Here is a 15,408-nt window from a genome sequence, read left to right as displayed (position 1 = left end):
CGCTTCCTCGGAGAGGCGGAGGAGGAGCCTCCCGTCGGGCGGGCGGGCAGGGGAGGGGCGCGCCAGAGCCGCGGCGAGTTGCGCGCGACGCCCCCCCCACGAGACCCCCCCCGCGCGGGCTCTGAGCGGCCGCGGGTTCGAGTCCCGCGCGGGCGGGCTCCGCCACTTCAGAGCGGGCGGGGAAAGAGGCGCTTTCGCGTGGCGCGGAAACCCGACGGGGCGCCGTCCGCGAGAAGGAGACGCCGTGGCGGGCCGGTCAGTTGGCTTCCTCGAGTCCGAGCTCCCCCTCCTGCCCTGCCCCCTCCCGCGCTCCCCGTCGGGGGTGAGACACCCGGGCCGCCCCTTCGGGTCGGGAGAAAAGGCCCCGCGCAGCTGCGGCTCGGAGGGGCTTCCCTTCCTCTCCCCCGCGGGGCGATGCCGGGGATGCTCAGCAGGGTCCCCGCCCCGACGGGCCCGGCTCGCTCGCTCGCTCTCCCGCGGGGGCTTTGGGCCAACGGGGGGCAACAGGCACCATCTAAACGGGGGGGGGGAATGTCTGGTTTTCAGCAAGACGGGGAGAGGGGCTGCCCCTTTCCTCCGCTCTTACGTTCTTGCCGCTTGTTTTCCTTCTTCAGCGCTGGAAGTGAGCTGGGAGGCGAGAGCGATGGCCGAGCGAGCGACTCGGGAGAGGTAAGTCTCGGAGCAGCGCATTGGGGTAGCTGCTGAAGGAAGTCTCCCCCCCCCCCCCCACACTTCCACGGGGGAAGAGGAACCTCGGGCTCCGTGGGCCCCGCAGAAGCCCACCCGGCACGCCAGAGTTTCAGGTCACCCCCGCCACTTTAAAGCACTGCTGTAGCAGCGCTTGAATCCTGGACTGGAGGAGTGGTGCTGGGAGGCCTGACGAGTGCTTTGCATAATTTTAAGTTTTAGGAAACCTCAGTAAAGACTAACTGCCGTTTGTCTGAGTTTGGGCAGAACACTAAGCTGCAGTTAGTATCTTCTTTTCATGGCCACACTGGAGGAAACGGTGGCGATCCTAGGAACCCAGTGGTCACAAAGACTTGTTATTGCAATACTAAACCATGGTACAACTGCAGCCCCATCAGGTAACCTTCAGCTAGGAAGTGAGGATTTGTGGGCAATACTATTAACATGAAAAGGTTGGTCCTTAGGGTATAAATATTGATTTGGTGGTTGAAGGAGTGCCACCCAGTGGATATAAAGGTGTATTATACCTCACATATTTATATTCTAATGCAATTTGCAGTTACTTTTGATATTATGAGCAAGTGTGGTTTGTATTAATGTTCTGACAATTCATAATGATTAGTTCACTTATGAGTTAGTGAAGTACTAAAATGGATGATGGAAAGTTTGTAAAGAAATGTGTACCATTAATTAAAATTGTTCGTTACTCCTGCATACCTCTGTATTAGTAATGACCTGCTTACAGTGGTGCCTCGCAAGACAAAATTAATTCGTTCCGCGAGTTTTGTCGTCTTGCGATTTTTTTCGTCTTGCGAAGCATGGTGTTGGGAAAGTTTTGGAAAAGCTTCAAAAATCACCAAAGTCTTTAAAAACCTCAAAAAAGGTTACCACACCGCGTTCTATGAGTTGCTCCTCGAAGTCAAGTTGCAACTGTATTAACGGTGTTAAGAAAAAGGAAACAAACTTGCAAGACGTTTCCGTCTTGCGAAGCAAGCCCATAGGGTAAATCGTCTTGCGAAGCAGCTCAAAAAACAAAAAACCCTTTCGTCTTGAGAGTTTTTTGTCTTGCGAGGCATTCGTCTTGCGGGGCACCACTGTATTTACTTGCCAGTGTTGTGAACTCTAGCAAGTTCTCCTTTCCATGAATGGAAGTTACCTAAACTTTGTTGCTATAGTATTGCTTTATGTGGTTTCTGATAGGTTCAGCTGTTATTGTGATTCCTCTTTAGTTTCAGAACCATCAATAATATGAGGAACAGCAAATACAGTACTAGCAGAAAGACACAAATACTGATAAAGCTGTACTATTTTATAATTTCACCTAAAATTAGAGAAGGCATGGCATGTGATACATTTTATTTGCTGAGGCCAATATATATTTTTAAGAAGATACAACAATGGAGGATTAGGTTTTTATGAGTAAAGTGGTACCTTGGTTGGCTCCCGAACAAATCAGCTCCTGAATGCCTCAAACCTAGAAGTGAATGTTCCGGTTTGCGAATGTTTTTCGGAAGCCGTACGTCCGACTTGTTGTCTGCGGCTTCCAGTTGAGTGCAGGAAGCTCCTGCAGCCAATCGGAAGCTGTGCCTTGGTTTTGTCTTTTTTCAAAAAGTTTTATTGCTTTTCCAGTTTTATAACAAAAAATACATAATAAAAAAACAGAAAAATACACAATACTACAAAGAAAAACATAGAAACAATTATTACTTTCAATACCTAATTTAATTACTAGCTTCTCTTTTATTGATTCTAGTCCTTAGTATTTTACGACCCATTATTATTATAATCCTCAGCCAACTTCTAAGTGATTTCCAATTATCTTATATTACAATATTTAGCTAGATATTCTTTAAATTTCTCCCAATCTTCTTGAGTCTCCTTTCTGATTGTAGATTCTTCCAGTCAGGTCAGCCAGCTCCAAAAAGTCCAACATCTTCATCTTCCATTCTTCTATTGTTGGTATTTTTTGAGATTTCCAATTTTTGGCTAGTAATAGTCTTGCCGCTGTGGTGGCATACAAAAACAATCTAACATCCTTTTTGGACAATTCCAATCCTATTAGTCCAAGTAGAAAGGCTTCTGGTTTCTTAATAAATGTATTTTTCAACATTTTTTTCAACTCATTATAAATCTTTTCCCAGAAGTCCTTGGGACACATCCACCACACATGATAAAATGTACCTTCTTTTTCTTTGCATTTCCAACATAAAGTATAATTTGTAGCATTGGTATCTAACAACTCCATTTCCAATTTGGATTTTTCCATTGCAAAACCATTTTTCTTATCAAGCTTATACAGTTCGTTGATCTGATAATATTGTAGCCAATCTAATTTATCTTTAATTTGATCAAATGGTCTTAATTTAAGTCCTTCATTGTCTTCCCACAATAGATCACCGTATTTCAACCATTTACTCTCCATATTTAACTTTTTCTGGGCCTTTGTTTCCGTTGGTGAGAGCCACCTGGATGTTTTCCTTTCTAAGAGATCTTTATATCTTATCCAAACATTATATAAAGATTTTCTGATTACATGAGTTTTAAAACCTTTATGGGCTGATATCTTGTCATACCATAAGTATGCATGCCAGCCAAATACATTGTCAAATCCCTCCAAATCTAGCACATCAACATTTTCTAGTTGAATCCATTCCTTAATCCAGCAGAAAGCTGCAGCTTCAAAGTATATCTTCAGGTCTGGCAAGGAAAATCCCCCTCTTTCTTTTGAGTCTGTTAATATTTTATGTTTAATTCTGGGTTTTTTCCCCTTGCCAGATAAATTTAGACAATGCTTTCTGCCATTCTTTAAAACATTTTACATTATCAATAATTGGGATAGCTTGAAATAAGAACAAAATCTTTGGCAATACATGCATCTTAACCACTGATATTCGGCCCATCATTGACAGTTTTAAATTTGACCATACCTCAAGATCTCTCTTAATTTCATTCCATAATTTTTCATAATTATCCTTATATAAATTCAAAATTTTCACTGATAAATTCACACCCAAATATTTCACTTTTTTCACAAAGACAAGGCCAGTCTTTTCCGGAAGGACTTTTCTCTCCTCATTATCTAAGTTTTTCCCCAACACTTTGGTTTTGCTCTTGTTTAAGTTAAATCCTGCTACTTGCCCGAACTCCTGAATCAGCTCCAGTGCTTTCACTGCACTGGAGTCTGGGTCTTGTAAAGCTAACACCAAATCGTCGGCAAAGGCTTTTAACTTATATTGTTTGGATCCTACTGTTATACCTTTGACCTCTTCCTCCTTCAAAAAATTCCCGAAAATAAAAAGATCCTACTAAATGGATTGATCACAAGAAAAGAGGTTGAGAAGGCCATAAATCAGATGCAGCTTGGTAAAGCCCCAGGACCAGATGGTTTGTCTGCAAAATATTACAAGACTTTGAAAGATTGGCTTATTCAGCCGTTGGTTAAGGTGTGCAATAAAATATTAAGAGGGGACAAAGCACCTGAAAACTGGAAGGAAGCTTTTATAACTATGATACCAAAACCAGATCAAGATAGATCCAACGTAAATAATTACAGACCGCTCTCATTACTTAATGTGGATTACAAAAATTTTACTAACATTTTAACCAATAGGCTGAAGAAGATACTAACAGATTATATTCATAAGGACCAGGCAGGATTCCTGCCTGGAAGACACATGAAAGATAATATTAGGAATATACCGTATTTTTCGGACTATTGGACGCACCGGTCCATAGGACGCACCTAGATTTGGGGGGGGGGGGAAATAAACGCAAAAAAAAATTATCCCCCCCCCCCGCCAGGCGCGGGGCTGGGGCGGGGAAGCCCGAGCTTCCCCCTCCCCCAGAACGGGACCCAGAGCCATGCCAAAGCTGCGTGCAGCTTTGGCATCGCTCTGGGAGCTTGCGGGGCTGGGGGAGGAGGAAGCCTTCCGCCAGCCTCCAAACCATGTCGGGAGACAGCGGGATGGCGCGCTGCGCCTCTCCCGCTGTCCCCCGAGTTTGCGGGGCTGGGCCAGCCTTCTAACCAAGTCGGGGGACAGCGGGAAGGGCGCGCTGCGCCCCTGCCGCTGTCTCCCGAGTTTGCGGGGCTGGCGACGGGGAGGAGCAGGCTTCTCCCCCCGCCAGCCTTCTAGACAAGTCGGGGGACAGCGGCAAAGGCGCGCTGCGCCTCTCCCGCTGTCCCCCGAGTTTGCGGGGCTGGCGACGGGGAGGAGCAGGCTTCTCCCCCCGCCAGCCTTCTAGACAAGTCGGGGGACAGCGGCAAAGGCGCGCTGCGCCTCTCCCGCTGTCCCCCGAGTTTGCGGGGCTGGCGACGGGGAGGAGCAGGCTTCTCCCCCCGCCAGCCTTCTAGACAAATCCCGCTATTCCCCGACCTGATCTGGAGGTTGTGGGGATGGTGGGGGGGAGAAGCAGGCTTGCTTCTCCCACCCCCAGCCTCCAGATCAGGTCGGGGAATAGCGGGATGGCGGAGCGCTGCCATCCCCCTATCCCCCGAGCTTGTGGGGCTGGGGGGGGGGGAGAAGCAGGCTTGCTTCTCCCCCCGCCATCCTCCAGATCAGGTCGGGGAATAGCGGGGTGGTGGCTCTGCGCCTCCCCGCTGTCCCCAGCTTTTGGGTGCAGGCTGCTGCCCGCAAGCCTTGCGAGCCCGCGGGACATCCCGCCGGGCTTGCAAGACTTGGGATAGCTTCCTGAAGCCTGGAGAGCGAGAGGGGTCGGTGCGCACGGACCCCTCTCGCTCTCCAGGCTTCAGCAAAAGCCTGCATTCGCACCATAGGACGCACACACATTTCCCCTTCATTTTTGGAGGGGAAAAAGTGCGTCCAATAGTGCGAAAAATACAGTAATCGATGTGTTAGAAAGGTTGGAAGCTAAAAAAAATTGTAAAGCGATGTTAATGTTTATTGATGCTGAGAAGGCCTTTGTCAATGTTTCCTGGAATTTTATAAAAAAGAATTTAGAAAGTATGGAGATTGGACAAGAATTCCTAAATGGTATTAATGTGATCTATTTTGAACAAAAAGCAAAAATTATAGTTAATGTGGTCTCAGAAGAAATTAGAATTGAAAAAGGAACCAGGCAAGGGCGCCCACTTTCCCCACTACTTTTTATTTCGGTTCTGGAGGTTTTGCTAAATATGTTAAGAAGGCCGTGCCTTGGTTTTTGAACTGTTACAGGAGTCGAATGGATTCCCAGACGGATTAAATTCAAGAACCAAGGTACCGCTGTACTCTTAGTAGAGTTGGGGGGCAGTCCTGTTGCTCCACTGGGGTAGGCAGCCTAGGATGCAGGAGATCTTCCGCTCAGCTGGATTAAAGTCCTCAGCACTGGCTCAGATGGGCTTCACTTGCTCATCCTTGCCCAGCTGGCTGAGATGAGCCTGATGTAGTCCCCAAAAGGGGGTGTTTCCAGGGATGGGACTGGGGAGGGGCGACTTAGGCACAGTCATGTGACATGGCAACGTGGTGCAAAATACTATTTGAAAGGCTTGTTTCCCCTCTGCCAGTCTTAGACAGAGCAGTAGCAACAGCCCTACTGCTGAACAGAGTTAGGATCTGGTATAACTTTGATGTTGATCTTTGTTGATGTTTGTTTCCAATAGAAACAGCCAATTGAAGGGGCAGTAAGGATGAAAAAGTTATGCACTTAGGTTGCATCTAATGTGCAGTTGGTATATCAAATAAATAAGGCTACCAGATGCTGAGACCATCTGCAGGAAGTGAAAATTTTCTTGTAGCAGAGTACATTGCTGCTGGCAGTGAACATGCAGTAGAAGCCTAGATGCTTATAAAATTGCTTAATTCAATTTAAAGAAAATAGATCCCTTATTTTGCATTTGAAAATGGGCTCCAAGTTGAAGATTTTTGAAATGAATGAACTTGAGGTGTATGTCTGTTATAAGTCTTTGACAGCACCTGAATGCAACACATGCTTCTGTTGTGAGGATCAAATTCAATAAAAAGTTAGTTTGGATGTTCTTTTTACATTTTTTTTAAGTTGAGAGGGAAAGATTTTGCTTTGCTAGAGATAGAGAGGTAAACTATTCAAAACTTGGAATTTTGAATTTTTAAAAACAATATTAGCAGATAAAATTATGACCTGTAATCAAAACTGTATATGGAGAATGTTACATGAATATATATAAAATTTTTAAAAATTGTTGTATCCCCTTGAAGGATCAGTAAGTTACTGTGGCATGAGCTTTGATAGACAACTACATTAGTAGTGCCCTCAAAAAAAATCCTTAGATTAGTAAAATACTGTCAATCAACATATGGTGGTTTACACTCTCAAGGTTTAAGACCAGTTAACACATGGAGTTGGGTATAATATATTGAGGCATGGGGCACTTGTTGTGTTCCTACACAACCTTGTCAATTCTCTGCTTTTCATGTGAAAAAAATCTGTCAAGGCTTCGGTTACATGCATTTGTCCTTAAGTCTGAAAGCTGCTTCAGACAACTTGAGCTCTGAACTTCACCCTGTCTCATCTCTGAATATCATGAGCATGTAAATGATAAGGTAGTGTAAACATGTCTAAGCACATCTTCAGGTGTGGTCTGCCACTGTGACCAAAGTTGAGCCTGAGTCAATATTCAACTTTTGTTTGTAGATTCATCTGCCCCAACTTCTTTCTCTTACGTAAGACTAGGGAAATATTCTTTTAAACCTGGTTTTGTCTGTGCTATAGGACAAAGAAACTGGAAGACTTTGTATAAACAATGTACTGGAGACACTATCTGAGCTTTAAGATAAAACCCTTTAAAAATGCATGTGGGACAGTAAAGATGGCAAAAGCAGCACCCCTGATCCTTCCCCAGTTCTACAGAAATATTCAACACTGATCCGTAAAGCAAGACTGTTCAACGGTATCGCTCTCTGAAGTTTATTTTCTGCCCTACAGTAGACTAACTCTGATTGCATTTGTCAGGGCAAAGGGTTTGTTTTCATCTGCTGCTCATTTCATAGGGCTGCGCAGCCATATATCAGGATGGGCTGGGGTCATTCAGGCCCCACAGTTCTGTTTGCTGTACAGTGGAACCTCGTTTTACGTACCACCCCCCTTGCAAACGCTGCGGGTTACGAGCTCCGCTAACCTGGAAGTAGGTCCCCTTGTTGCAAACTTTGCCCCAGGATGCGAGCGGAAGTCATGTGCCAGAAGCACGTCAGCAGTGGGAGGTGCCATTAGTGAAAGCGCACCTCATTTTATGAGCGGTTTCGGGTTACAAACGGACATCCAGAACAGATTAAGTTTGTAACCGGAGGTACCACTGTATGTAGATTTTTGTTTCTGTTGTGCCATAGCTCCTCCCTGAGTCTGCTTATGTACAAGAGATCTTTCCAGTCATTCATTACAACTTCATATCTGGGGCTTTTGTTTACTTTGCTCCAAAATCCCTACAGACAACACACAGAAAATAACTTCTGTGCTAGAGATAAATTTTTGTAGACACCTGAAGGCAGCCCCGTTTGGGAAGCTCTTAATGCTTGCTTTTTGACAAGCTATATGCACATGTTCTGCTTTCATAGAATCATAGAATCATAGAGTTGGAAGAGACCACAAGGGCCATCGAGTCCAACCCCCTGCCAAGCAGGAAACACCATCAGAGCACTCCTGACATATGGTTGTCAAGCCTCTGCTTAAAGACCTCCAAAGTAGGAGACTCCACCACACTCCTTGGCAGCAAATTCCACTGTCGAACAGCTCTTACTGTCAGGAAGTTCTTCCTAATGTTTAGGTGGAATCCTCTTTCTTGTAGTTTGGATCCATTGCTCCATGTCCGCTTCTCGGGAGCAGCAGAAAACAACCTTTCTCCCTCCTCTATGTGACATCCTTTTATATATTTGAACATGGCTATCATATCACCCCTTAACCTCCTCTTCTCCAGGCTAAACATGCCCAGCTCCCTTAGCCGTTCCTCATAAGACATCGTTTCCAGGCCTTTGACCATTTTGGTTGCCCTGCTCTGGACACGTTCCAGTTTGTCAGTGTCCTTCTTGAATTGTGGTGCCCAGAACTGGACACAGTACTCCAGGTGAGGTCTGACCAGAGCAGAATACAGTGGCACTATTACTTCCCTTGATCTAGATGCTATACTCCTATTGATGCAGCCCAAAATTGCATTGGCTTTTTTAGCTGCCGCATCACACTGTTGGCTCATGTCAAGTTTGTGGTCAACCAAGACTCCTAGATCCTTTTCACATGTACTGCTCTCAAGCCAGGTGTCACCCATCTTGTATTTGTGCCTCTCATTTTTTTGCCCAAGTGCAATACTTTACATTTCTCCCTGTTAAAATTCATCTTGTTTGTTTTGGCCCAGTTCTCTAATCTGTCAAGGTCGTTTTGAAGTGTGATCCTGTCCTCTGGGGTGTTAGCCACCCCTCCCAGTTTGGTGTCATCTGCAAATTTGATCAGGATGCCCTTGAGTCCATCATCCAAGATGTTGAATAAGACCGGGCCCAAGACAGAACCCTGTGGCACCCCACTAGTCACTCTTCTCCAGGATGAAGAGGAACCATTGATGAGCACCCTTTGGGTTCGGTCAGTCAGCCAGTTACAAATCCACTGAGTGGTAGCATAGTCAAGACCGCATTTTACCAGCTTCTTTACAAGAATATCATGGGGCACCTTGTCAAATGCCTTGCTGAAATCAAGGTAGGCTACATCCACTGCGTTCCCTTCATCTACCAGGCTTGTAATTCTGTCAAAAAACGAGATCAGGTTAGTCTGACATGACTTATTTTTCAGAAATCCATGCTGACTATTGGTGATCACAGCATTCCTTTCTAGGTGCTCACAGACTGTTTGCTTAATGATGTGCTCCAGAATCTTTCCTGGTATTGATGTCAGACTGACTGGGCGGTAATTATTTGGGTCTTGGCTGAGTTTGACATCCAACAAATATCCGGGTAATTGAAGTCCCCCATTACTACTATCTCCCTTCCTTTTGCATGCTTGGCCATCTGTTCCAGGAAGGCATCATCTATGTCCTCCGTTTGGCTTGGGGATCTATAGTAAACTCCCACAATGAGGTCTCTGTTATTCTTCTCTCCCTTAATTTTGACCCAAATGCTCTCACTTTGGCTTTGAGGTTCTAAATCTTGGATCTCTTCACAGGTATACACATCCCTGACATATAACGCCACTCCTCCTCCTTTCTTGTCTGGTCTGTTTCTCTGAAATAGATTGTATCCCCCCATTATTACATTCCAATCGTGGGACTTATCCCACCAGGTTTCAGTGATGCCTATTATGTCATATTTAGTTTGCTGTACCAAGAGCTCAAGCTCATCTTGTTTATTTCCCATGCTTTGCGCATTAGTGTACAGACATTGAAGTCCATTAATCATTCCCCCGTGTCTCTCATTTAAGGATTTTTTCCTCCCACCACTAGGTCTGCGTGCTGTTTGCTCCATTTGGTCTATGACATTTGGATGATCATCTTCATCAATTGATAGACTCCTACCTTCAGGAGCACTGTCTCCCTCCCCCACATTAGTCAGTTTAAAGCCCTCCTGATGAGGTTTCTGAGATTTTTGGCAAAAACATTTCTCCCAACCGTTGTGAGGTGCAGCCCATCGCTTGCCAGAAGTCCATCTTCAAGAAGTCCATGCTTTCTTATTGCCAGAAGTCCATGCTTGCCAGAAGTCCATGCTTTCTTATTTCCATATTGCTCATGGCCCATGCTTCTGCCCTCAGTAGACAGTAATTGTAGCCATCAGAAGCAGTATTGGTGCACTAGAAGCTAGTAACCTTGGACCTCCTGCTCAGACTTCCGTCCTGTTACGGCAGCTGTGTGGGAAGATGGTCAAATATAAACTCTTCATGTGCCTTGTGCCCAGTGATGTTCCTCTCTGGAAGGATACCCAGGACTGTTGTTGCAGCACATCCTTCTTGTTTGATATTTTGTTGTATTTTTAATATTTTGTTGGAAGCCGCCCAGAGTGGGGAAACCCAGCCAGATGGGCAGGGTATAAATAATAAATTATTATTATTATTTATTTTTATCTCCGCTTGCTGGGCAGGGTAGAGTAAGTGGCTCTGCCATTGTGTGGATTCCAGAAGATCACTAGTGGCAGCCTGTTTGTGGCTCTGTGACAATCATAATATCTAATGATTCCTTTTAAAATTTATATTCCCTCTTTCTCCTCTTTGCTTCAAATAATTTGAATAGAAGTGCTCCCCTTCCCCTGACAGTATGGCCCATTGAGTTCCTTTTTATCTGCTGCTTGGCAAAACCATCACTTAACGTGCATTATCATCTAACATTTACTGCTTATTAACTGAGCAGTAGAAGTATTTGATTACTTTATTCCTAAACCCTTCACTGTATGATAGATTTCTTTTAGTCAGATATAAATAGTTGTAAGATTTGCTGCTTTTGTGCTTGTGCTCTGAGTAGATAAATGGACAGCAGCCTGCTTGAGTAGGAAGAATGCATGTGATGGGGAAATCTGGGCAGAATCCAGTTGCTAGCTGTAGACATCCTCCAAACCAGCTTTTGGACTCTTGCTGTAGGAGAACTGCATGTGCAAACAGCATTACTGTTTCTGGATCAGAATAATTTCTTAGGCTATGCAGAGTGTCTGTCCCCCCCCCCCCATCTTATTAAGCTTGGCCTTACAGAATAAATCTAGTCTTAGCAGCGGGCAGTGAGACATTTGGAAACCGAGGAACAGCTCCTGACTTTTGGGAACATATGGCCTCTGTACATAATGCTTTAAACTGAAACACTTCTTTGATGTGTCTAGTTCCAGCCTATAAGTAACTCAGCATCTGCTGGTGTTACAATGTTTCTATTTTAACGCCATAATTTACAGGAAAAATAATGCAACCCCCCCCCCCCCAAACCTTCCAACCTTTAGCCAGAACCCTTTGACTGAAGCAATGTTGCTGTTCCACTATTTGGTTGGGCGGGGGGGGGGGGGATAGAGAAGCACATTTTAATTTTGAAAGAAGAAAAAAAGTGAAACCAACTCAGTTGATGTGTACATCTGCTTGCATGTTTTAGCTCATGCATTCCTTGAGTATAAGTATCCTTGTATTTAGTGGTTGATTTTGAACTGATCAAAAGCTGTCAGATTTACTGTGTTCTGAAGACTTTTCAAGCCACTATTCAGAGTTAACAAGGGCTATCGAGTGTCTGGCTCCGAAGCGCCCTCTCCAGTTGCATGGAGCCCGGACAGCCCTGTGGTTTTCCCCGGAGCTGAGGGCGATGAAACAATCATTGAGATGGCTAGAGCACCAGTGGTGGAAAACTCACCGTTAGAGCTCAATGTCGATGCAGATGCAATAGAGGCGGTGAAGAAGGTCCTCTTTGCCATTGCTATTGCCACTCCCGTTTTGCAGAAGGGGCGCTGCGCAGCTCTCCATCTCTGCGCAGCGCCTCTCCAGTGAAGCGGGAGGAGGAACGGAGCCCCTTCTATTTCTCCTCCTGCTTTGCTGGAGAGGCGCTGTGCTGCGCCTCTCCAGTGAAGTGAAGTCAGAACAGCAAGAGGGATTGCTGCATAGCGAAAGCAGCGATCCGTCTTGCTGTTCTGCTTCAGCGAAAGCAACGCAAAGCCTCTTCAGGGCAGGGGGACTGTTCCTCCCGTTGCCCTCAAGAAACTTCACGCAGCTATCCCAGAAGTCAGAACAGCAAGAGGGATCGCTGCTTTCGCTGCGCAGCGATCCCGCTTGCTGTTCTGGCTTCTGGGATAGCTGCGCAGCCTGCATTCGCTCCATAAGATGCACACACATTTCCCATTACTTTTTAGGAGGGAAAAAGTGTGTCTTATAGAGCGAAAAATATGGTAGCCTTGGTCGCACTGGTGGATGATCTCTGGCAGCCTAGGGACAAAGGTGAAAGCTGTTTCCTAGTTCTGCTGGATCTCTCTGCGGCCTTTGATACTATCGACCATGACATCCTTCTGGACTGTCTAGAGGGGCTGGGAGCTGGAGGCAGTGTTATACAGTGGTTCCTCTCCTCCTTCCTGGGCCTTGTCCAGAAAGTGGTGTTGGGGGATGAGTGTTCAGACCCCTGGCCTCTCACTTGTGAGGTGCCTCAAGGTTACGTCCTCCCCCATGCTTTTTAACATCTATATGAAGCCACTAGGAGAGATCATCAGAGGGTTTGTGCTGGGTGTTCATCAATATGCAGATGACACCCAGCTCTACCTCTCTTTTAAATCAGAACCAGTGAAGGCGGTGAAGGTCCTGTGTGAGTGTCTGGAGGCAGTTGGAGGATGGATGGTGGCTAACAGATTCAGGCTGAATCCTGACAAGACAGAAGTACTGTTTTGGGGGGACGGGGAGGCCAGATGTGGAGGACTTCCTGGTCCTGAATGGGGTAACTGTGCCCCTGAAGGACCAGGTGCGCAGCCTGGGAGTAAATTTTGACTCACAGCTGTCCATGGAGGCTCAAGGCAATTCTGTGTCCAGAGCAGCTATCTCCCAGCTCCATCTGGTATGCAGGCTGAGACCTTATCTGCCCGCAGACTCAGCAGAGTGGTGCATGCTCTAGTTATCTCCCGCTTGGACTACTGCAATGTGCTCTATGTGGGACTACCTTTGAAGGTGACCGACCCGTAAGTACAACTAATCCAGAATGCAGCATTTGCATACATTTATATAAATATGCACACCCTTTGTCACCTGCCTGCGCATATATATAACTGTGTTGATCACATGCCAAGAGGACTTGCTGTGGAAGCCAAAGTGAGAATATTTCCCAGGGAGTGGATATGCTGGTGATTTCCCTGTGCAAATTCCACTGCATTCCTATTCTTTGATGGCTGGGAGAGACTCGCTTGGGAAAAGGAAAACAAGCATTGTGGAAGACTATGAGTCGTAACTCAGTGGCAGAGCACCTGCTTTGCATGCAGAAGGTCCCAGGTTCAACCCCTGGCATCTCCTGGTGGAGGTAGGAGATATTCCTGCCTGAAATGGACCATTAGCCTGGCTCTGTATGAGGTGCTGCAAGCCATGCCCACTGTACTCAGGTTCTATTTGTGCAGGCCATCAGCGGTACCAGGAAGGGGTTGCATCCCCATTGTCTTTGTACAGCTGGCCCCTGCTGGTACAAATGCATATTGTGTCTCTGACCTGGCGAACGGATAAATGAGATAGAGCGAGAATGGTGATTGGGACCTGCTGCACAGGCCTCTTTGTTGAGGCTTCTGGAAATAATTGCATATGTGTGGGGTGAACCGCTGAACCTTGGCATCTGCAACCTGAGATGGGGCCTGGTAGTCCACGTGTGTTGGAAAGACTGGAAGGGCAGCTATTTGCTCAGGGGCATTTCCACTGCCTTTGATTATCTATACGAGGTGGGGCACTTGGGTTGTTCAGCAGTTACCTACACATGTCTCCCTTTTCCCCAACTGACCTGCCAGGTCTTGTTGTCTCAAAAGCATCTCTGTTCTCAGACTTGCTTCCCAAAATGTTAACAAAGTTCTGCTTTCCCCACCAGCTGTGAGGGCAGGATGCCCCTTCACTATGGTGGCCCTTCACCTGAGCCATCCCTTGTGACATCAGAATCCATGTAGGCAGGGCATGTGAGGCATAGCCCTGTGGCAGGTGAATTGTCATCTGAGTTGAGCTTGATACATGTAGGTTATATATTCTGCTGATACTGTGAGGCAGTTGACTGTTGAGATGTTCCACATCCTGAGCATTCCCATGTCACTACGGGCCTGGGAAAGGTGGGGGAGCCTGGAAAATTCAGTTTCTGTATCCTCTGTGTTTCTGCCAGATTGCACTAGATGGTACAGTGGTACCTCGGGTTAAGTACTTAATTTGTTCTGGAGGTCCGTACTTAACCTGAAACTGTTCTTAACCTGAAGCACCACTTTAGCTAATGGGGCCTCCTGCTGCTGCCGCGCCGCCGGAGCACAATTTCTGTTCTCATCCTGAAGCAAAGTTCTTAACCTGAAGCACTATTTCTGGGTTATCAGAGTCTGTAACCTGAAGCATATGTAACCTGAAGCATATGTAACCCGAGGTACCACTGTATTGTGGATGTGACTGATGGGGAATTGGATGTGGTAGAATTATGTCTGCTCCTATCTGTGCTTATGCCTGGCCTGTGGGCTGGCCTGCTTTATGTTAATTACATGTGGATGTATCTTTGCCTGCCAGGTTCTGTATGCATGGGTGACTGTATTTCTGTCTGCGTGGTCCGTCTCCCCCGCTCCACTGGGGGGTGGGTAGGGGCTAATTATGCCTCATCCAGACTCCTCTTGAGCGTCTCATTCCCTGGATGCAGTTCTTACTACAGATGGCTAGGCAAGAGGCCGTTTACATGTTTGACTATGTACAGACCTTGAAGGTTGGAAATCAATACATCTGCAACAGTTGTACCACCGGAACATAAATGCCACTATTTCAGCAGAGTTGACACACTCTTCAGGGCCTGTTTTGGGTTTTCCAGAGTATAACTTAGAAAACCTGAAAAACTGGTTCCATGGAGATGGAGGGAGAGGGGTGAGTGGAAGAGTCTTATGCATCCATGGGCAGTAGCTGCTCTGCAAGCCTACTTCTCTTTCTTTGTAAAGCACTGTACATTCACCCTTAGTCATATGTCCCAGCCAAGAAGGAGGCCTTTAGGAGAAAGCTTTTTCCTTCTTAAAATTGTTTCCTTTTTTTTTTGCTGAAGGAACGTATTGCTTTTGCTATCAACTCTGGCATTATATGTTTGATAATGCTAAGGGTATCTCTACATTTTCAAGTCGGACATGTATCCCC

The 15,408-nt window shown here is 46.1% G+C and overlaps 1 protein-coding gene across 1 annotated transcript in view; it reads left to right on the top strand.

Moving 5' to 3' along the window:
- The first annotated feature begins 103 nt into the window (after positions 1–103).
- ELF1 (E74 like ETS transcription factor 1) overlaps positions 104–15,408 on the top strand; it is a 75,850-nt gene continuing 60,545 nt past the window's right edge. The window contains exons 1-2 of the mRNA XM_081205996.1: positions 104–255; positions 615–669. The gene's annotated coding sequence lies outside the window, so the exon portion shown is untranslated. The remainder of the gene's footprint in view (positions 256–614; positions 670–15,408) is intronic.

The sequence above is a fragment of the Podarcis bocagei genome (assembly GCF_964188305.1).
Source record: "Podarcis bocagei genome assembly, chromosome: 8".
NCBI classification, from domain to species: domain Eukaryota; kingdom Metazoa; phylum Chordata; class Lepidosauria; order Squamata; family Lacertidae; genus Podarcis; species Podarcis bocagei.
Note: the sequence above shows the minus strand (reverse complement) of the source record. Positions and strands in the feature narration are given on the sequence as shown.